Below are 7869 nucleotides of genomic sequence, written 5' to 3'. Positions count from 1 at the left end.
GAAGGTTTGCGGAGACTTTTATTATATAATGCATCGGAAGCAGGAAATGTGAGTGACTCGCATGAGACCGGAAGCGGGAAGTGTTTGCGATCATGGAGGACTCGCGTGGCGTTCTGCCGGCTCTGCCCAAACATTCCTACTGGTATGACTTCTGGATGTTTCTGCTGTTCGATGTCATTGTTTTCCTCATCTTTTACTTCGTGATTCCCTGAGCGGTGAGTGACACACATCAGCCACAAACCTGGAGTTAACCGCGGGGTACAGACAGTCACGTGATCACAACACTCAAGAACTGGAGATGGGGTTATTTATGAATGAGTTTATGAACATTTACAGCTTTATTTGACACCAGTGTATAAAATAAATGCACAAACACATACGTGATGTGTGTGAAATCATGCTGTGTGCGAGATCGCTAATGTAGGCTTAACTAACATCGTCTTATGTAGTGTAAAGCTGAAATCTGCTCTCTATATCATGTATTTTACTGCTGCATAACATTCTAGTTCATGTAATTGTGAATCAAACAAACCAAGTCCAAAAGAGACATTCTATTCAGTGGTTTAAAAAAAAAAAAAAAAAAAACTTTTTTTTCTTCAGGACGTTTTGCATTGTGATAAAAGTTTCATGACTGCTCTGTATGAAAGTACAAACTTACATCAAAATGAGTATATGATCTTATTTAGGGGGCAAAGTGATCTAGACATGTTTTGTGAGATTCATCAATTCATAATTCAGAATATCTATCATTTCTATACACAGTAATGTTCATATATAAATCACTTGTGCTTGTCAGTGTTATTTTAGTACTATGTGTTTGCAGTATTGACTAATATTTTGAAATGGCTTTTATTTTATTGTCAGTTTTTCTTTCAAGCATCTTGTTAAAGGAGTAATAATTCTCTTTCATAACAACAATTTACAGATAATGTATTCACCCCCTTGTCATCCAAGATGTTCATGTCTTTCTTTCCTCAGTCGTAAAGAATTTTTTTTTTTTTTTTTTTGTTGAGGAAAACATTTCAGGATTTCTCTCTTTATAATGGATATGTATGGCGCCCCGTAGGGTTGGGAATCGAAAATACTTAAGATCAAGAATCGGATACTTGTTATAAAATTAAAATTTCGATTCCTCGAATCGATTCCTGGTAGGGCTGTGCAATTAATCGTAATCGCAAAAAAAATCGCGATTTAAGCACATGCGATTTCTAAACCGCATAAGGCTGCGATTTTATCTATCCCGTGACGCTCCCACTAATTTTTGGCATTTGCATTTCACATGAACAAATAAACTCAATCTCCAAAGGTGCTGCGAGTTTCACTTTTACCGTTTCATTTGAGAAAACTAGCATCATATTATACTGTACACACAGAAACTTCACGGCAACCTGTCAAAATAAAAGTAAACAGAACGATATTAGTCTTGTATTACTTTTGTACAGTATAATGTAGGTGTTTATATATTCCTATTTAAATAATTTACATAGAACAGTATATATGATAAAAAATTAATATTACAACAAGATTAACCACTTAATTATTATTAAAATGTTTTAAACTGAATATAATTTTTCTTCCATGTATTGATTTTAACAGTAAACCTCTGTTTGTTTGCCAGCAATTAAAAGGGTTTATTTTTCATTTGATTAAAAATAAATGTTTATGCTTTTTCATTATCAGAAAAATTAAAACACATAAGAATTTCTTAAAAAAAAAAAAAAAAAAAAGATTGTAGAGCCCTCAAAATGTTGAAATAGAGAGTTTTGGACTTATTTTTCCACTGAAATGAATGTTTTCGTTATTACACAAAGTAGGCTAAAGTACCGGGGAAAAAAATAACATGGCTAATTTATTTTATGTTGACTGTTTTAAAGACAATTTTACTACAGTTTTGTTTATTAAACTTAATAATATGTTATTTCATTGTGAAATGTTTTGTTATGCACTTCTTGTGCACTGAATACATTTAGAATGTATGTATGTAGCTTGTTTGAAAAAAAAAAAAAAAAAACGCAAATAAAATCGCAATCGCAATATTCGTTCAAAAAAATCGCAATATGATTATTTTGTCCATATTGCACAGCCCTAATTCCTGGGTGCATTTTTTTTCATCTAGCAATCTGCCAGGACCTTCTGTGGTAATGTAAAGTCTACTAGATGGTTCACGGGAAGCGCTCGTAAGTGTGGCTACACTTTGTAAAGACCGAAGACAAAGCTACCGCTGCACGCAAACTTAGAGATCTGCAAGAGACGGATTTTTTTTATTCCCGCGCCCGCCCGCTCCAGCAGAAATGTATGTTATTTCGTCCCACTCTCGCCCGGAAAAGCCCGCATAAAGTAGCTTATACCCCCGCGGGAACACATCTACTTCATCTCTTGGCTGCATGAAACAAACCCTCCCGTTAATGTAAAGTCAAAGATGATCAGAGTGCTAGTAACGTACATTAGGCACGCATAAGTCCGCTGTTGATTCACAAACTATTCATGATTTCGGGGATCTGATCCATAGTATTTTTGCGTGAAATTTCAAAATATTTGCATAGTTGTCAAAATGAATGTCCTTTGAGTGTTTTATAATGAATGCTCACCCATAGAGGTGGATCTTGTAAGGGTCAGTGGTGTTTATGCACATATGAGCACCAGCATCAACAGATTTAGAATGCATTTATTGTATTTTTCATTTATATGTTTATTTTATAATAAATACAAACAGTAGATAATCAGTCAGTCCAGTTCAAAAGGACAGGGTTTAGTGAGTGGTATTTTGGCATCTCCCTGTTGTTTGGCAGGTTCACTTACTTAAGAAAGAGTACTCTGAAGTTGTGAAGAATATCTGCATTAAATGTTAAAATGTTAGAGCAAAGGGTTTTCTTTTAAATTCAAAAGTATAGCTTTAATTTAAAGTTTGTTTGAATTTATGTTATAACATGAAGTAGAAAAACAAAAAGGCAAAACAAATGTTTTGGTTAATATAAAAGGTAAAAAAAATAAACACCTTGTCAGGCATAGGGGGGCCTTGCAAAATTTACCTGAGAAGGAGGGGGGGCCCGCCGGCCCGGTATAAAAAAAGGTTGAGAACCCCTGCAATAAAATAATATGTTGCAAGCAAGCACTGAAAATAAACGTGATATATTAATACTTGACTTTTGTTGTTGTTGTTGTTGTTTTTTTTACAAAATTGGAATCGAAACGTGGAATCGGAATCGATAAAATTCAAACGATACCCGACCCTAGTGCCCTGAGTTTGAACTTCCAAAATGCAGTTTAAATGCAGCCTCAAAAGGCTCTAAACGATCCCAGCCGAGGAAGAAGAGTCTTATCTAGCGAAACAATCAGTTATTTTTTAAAACAAATTGACAATTTGTATACTTTTTAACCTCAAACGCTCGTCTTGTCTCGTCTCTGCGATGTGATGCACATGCGTAGTCTGTGATCCGGGTTAATAGAGTTAGGGGATGTCCAAAAACTCCCATTTCGTTTTCTTCCCCAAATTCAAAATCGCCCTACATCTACATCGCTGCAAAAGTACCGACACAGTGTTTACAAAGTAAACATACAAAGAACCTCGAATGCTCTTTACAAAAAAAGGTAAAACAGCATTGTAGGACGATTTTGTTGAAGACAAAACGATAAACGAGATGGGAGTTTTTGGACATCCCCTAACTGTATTAACCCGGATCACAGACTACGCATGTGCATCGCAGAGACGAGACGAGACGAGCGTTTGAGGTTAAAACGTATATGTGACCCTGGAGCACAAAACCAGTCTTAAGTCGCTGGGGTATATTTGTAGCAATAGCCAAAAATACATTGCATGGGTCAAAATTATTGATTTTTCTTTTATGCCGAAAATCATTAAGAAATTAAGTAAAGTTCATGTTCCATGAAGATTTTTTGTAAAATTCCTACTGTAAACATATCAAAATGTAATTTTTGATTAGTAATATGCATTGTTAAGAACTTAATTTGGACAACTTTAAAGGTGATTTTCTCAGTCTTTTTGATTTTTTTGCATCCTCACATTTCTGATTTCAAATAGATGTATCTCGGCCAAATATTGTCCTATCCTAACAAACCATACATCAATAGAAAGCTTATTTATTGAGCTTTCATATGATGTATAAATCTCAGTTTTGTCAAATTTAACCTTATGACTGGTTTTGTGGTCCAGGGTCACATATAAATTGTCAATTTGTTTTGAAAATAACTGATCGTTTCACCAGATAAGACGCTTCTTCTTGGCTGGGATCGCCTTTTGAAGCAGCATTTTTGAAGTTCAAATTCGGGGCACCATAGATATCCACTATATGGAGAGAAATCCTGAAACGTTTTCCTCAAAAAAGCACAATTTCTTTACGACTGAAGAAAGAAAGACATGAACATCTTGCATGACAAGGGGGTGAGTACACTATCTGTACATTGTTGTTATGAAAGTGAACTACTCCTTTAAGTGCTTTTGCCATATTTATTTACTATTTCTCATCACATTTGTAATGATATTTTCAGTAGTTTTAGGCTGTAATAACACCTCTGTGTATGACATTATTCTGACAGTTTAATGTGAAAGTATATGTGTGTGTTTTACAGCGGTCAGTCTCCTGTCCGGTTCTGATCCTCAGCTGCTGTGGTCAGTATACTGTCACAAACAGAGCATTTCAGATCATCTCTCACCACAATCAGACATTTCAGACAACATTTAGCTCTGATCAGACTGCATTAATTATTATAGTCTTTCATTCAGTCCATCAGCGCTGCTGTGTTTCATTGTTTTGCGTTTGGCTGAAGCATCGCAGATCATTTAGCAGCCGTTTTCTCATGTTTCAGATTCAATTCAGATTTGTGCTAATATTTATTACAACAAAATGACTAAAAAAACGGATGTTTATTTCATACAGAAGTTTAATAAACAAGAAGTTAATATCAGCTAACTAATGTAATTAGTTAGCTGATAAAACATTCATGGTTTGGTTCGATACGACACAGTGGTGTCACAGTTCAGTACGTTTTCGATACAGCAAAAAATACAAAATGCCAGAGACATCTTTCAAATGGTTTTAAAGTGCTTTGTTTATTAAAACTAATATCATATAGTAATTATTTATTTATTTATTTATTTTTACTTTGAACAATGCAGTGTGCCAATAAGAGCTGCATCTCGGATCAACAGCAGTCGAGCTGAGAGTGAAGTGAGAAAGACAAGAAGTTAATGAAAGTTTTAGTTTAGAAAAAGTGCCTGCTTTAACAATATTTTACACTTTGGAAGGCATCTTGACGTTTGCTGTTTGTCTAAAATAATTTTGGAACATTTCTTTACATTTGTTTCTTATTTATATGTGACCCTGGACCACAAAACCAGTCTTAAGTCGCTGGGGTATATTTGTAGCAATAGCCAAAAATACATGGTATGGGTCAAAATTATTGATTTTTCTTTTATGCCAAAAATCATTAGGATATTAAGTAAAGATCACGTTCCATGAAAATTTTTTGTAAAATTCCTACTGTAAATATGTCAATGTAATTTTTGATTAGTAATATGCATTGTTAAGAACTTAATTTGGACAACTTTAAAGCTGATTTTCTTAATATTCAAATTTTTTTTTGCACCCTCAGATTCCAGATTTTCAAATAGATGCATCTCTGCCAAATATTGTCCTATCCTAACAAACCATACATCAATAGAAAGCTTATTTATTGAGCTTTCGTATGATGTATTCATCTCAGTTTTGTCAAATTTTACCTTATGACTGGTTTTGTGGTCCAGGGTCACATATGGTTCCACTATGTTTGCTGATTCTCAGTGTATTATATTTAAACTTTGTGTAGTTTATTTTTTTTTTTTCTTGTTTTACATAAAGCATGGTGTATTTGTATTAGTTTTGTTAATAAGTGTGACCCTGGACCACAAAACCTTTTTTTTTTTTTTTTTTTTTTTTTTGAAATCTGAATAAATATGCTCACCATTGATGTATGGTTTGTTAGGATAGTACAATATTTGTCCGAAGATACAACTATTTGAAAATCTGCAATCTGAGGGCGCAAAAACATCAAAATATTGAGAAAACCTCCTTTGAAGTTGTCCAAATGAAGTTCTTAGCAATGCATATTAATAATAAAAAAAATAAGTTTTGATATTTATGGTAGGAAATTTCCTAATATTTTCGTGGAACATGATCTTTACTTAATACCCTAATAATTTGTTGGCATAAAAGAAAAATCGATTATTTTGACCCATGCAGTGTATTTTTGGCTATTTCTACAAATATACCCATGATTCTTAAGACTGGTTTTGTGCTTCAGGGTCACAAATTAAAACAATCTGTGTTTAATTTAAGTAAGATTGCCGTACTGTTTTGTGGTTGCCAATTTAATTAATAGACACAGAATTGCAGCTAATTTGAAAGTAAAATGACACACAGGCATTTAAAAGCGTGGAAAAGAGGGAAAACTCTTAACAAACTCACTATCACAACGTGCCTTGTTGAACACAGTTGCACTGAGAACATTGTATTTCACAGACTTTAAGCTCTTTTATTTTCCAAATGTAATAGGATTAGTCCAACGAATCGAATCATTTGGTACTTAACGCATACGGAACCGAAACCTTGTACCGAACAGCTCAATACGAATGTGTGTATCGCTACAGTTACTTTGCCATCTAAAATGATTAACACACAGATGTGGTTTCTCATTTCTGAATGGATTTAAACAAATCTATTGAGTGCGTGATTCAATGACTAATTTCATTCTTTTATGAATCTGTGTTTTTGAACAAAACAGTTGAGTGAACAGTTCAATGATTTGTGACAGTGGCACCTTTGACTCCTGAACAATGGGATCATTCTAAAAGTATTAATTTAAACTGTCCTTCTGCTTTAAAACGGTGGACAAAGTTGTTTTATAACGTAACATTAATATTGAATTCCATAGGGTGTAGTCTATATTCACACATCCAGTCCTGGGCTGTTTCACATGGCAGTAGAGTGTGTTTGGTGTGTAATGTTGTCATATTGACGTTTGGTTTCTGTCAGGACGGGACGGCAGCGGCTGCTGGACACTGATCAGAAGGACTGGCTCTCGTCCTGAACTCTAAACACATTTCCTGCTTTACTCACTTCCTGCTTCTCTACAGAAAGGCATTTAATGACCTAAAATCTCAAACTGTCCCTTCATGGTTGCACTGTGAGGATTCACACAAAATGACAAGATACACGTTCATCTGTCTGGATGCTTTATACACATTGTCCTGTAAAATATGACTGAATAATAGCCATTAAGATGTGTGTTGGATGAATGCATGCATGTATGAGAAATTCAATAATTAAATCAGTGTGACTTTTAAATATGTTTTGGGATATTTTTCTTTATATAAAACGGAATAGAGTGAAACAGACAAGAACAACGATCTAAGGAATGATTAAACCTATTGTTAAACTTGCTGGATGAATGATCAATGCTTTTGGGCTTATTTCAAGGAAGTACATCATATGTGACCCTGGACCACAAAACCAGTCATAAGGTTAAATTTGACAACTGAGATATATACATCATATGAAAGCTCAATAAATAAGCTTCTATTGATGTCTGGTTTGTTAGGATAGGACAATATTTGGCTGAGATACATCTATTTGAAAATCAGAAATCTGAGGATGCAAAAAAATCAAAAAGACTGAGAAAATCACCTTTAAAGTTGTCCAAATTAGGTTCTTAACAATGCATATTACTGATCAAAAATTACATTTTGATATGTTTACAGTAGGAATTTTACAAAAGATCTTCATGGAACATGATCTTTACTTAATTTCTTAATGATTTTTGGCATAAAAGAAAAATCAAAAATTTTGACCCATGCAATGTATTTTTGGCTATTGC

General features: G+C 34.0%; 1 long non-coding RNA gene across 1 annotated transcript; it reads left to right on the top strand.

The window, feature by feature from the left end:
• Positions 1-74: 74 nt before the first annotated feature.
• LOC141332098 (uncharacterized) lies at positions 75-7340 on the top strand. The gene is made up of 3 exons (XR_012355285.1): positions 75-215; positions 4588-4627; positions 7029-7340. It is a non-coding gene; the product is annotated as an uncharacterized lncRNA (long non-coding RNA).
• Positions 7341-7869: the final 529 nt, after the last annotated feature.

Source organism: Garra rufa, chromosome 3, assembly GCF_049309525.1.
Source record: "Garra rufa chromosome 3, GarRuf1.0, whole genome shotgun sequence".
NCBI classification, from domain to species: Eukaryota; Metazoa; Chordata; class Actinopteri; order Cypriniformes; family Cyprinidae; genus Garra; species Garra rufa.
This window is presented reverse-complemented; position numbering and strand designations above follow the sequence as displayed.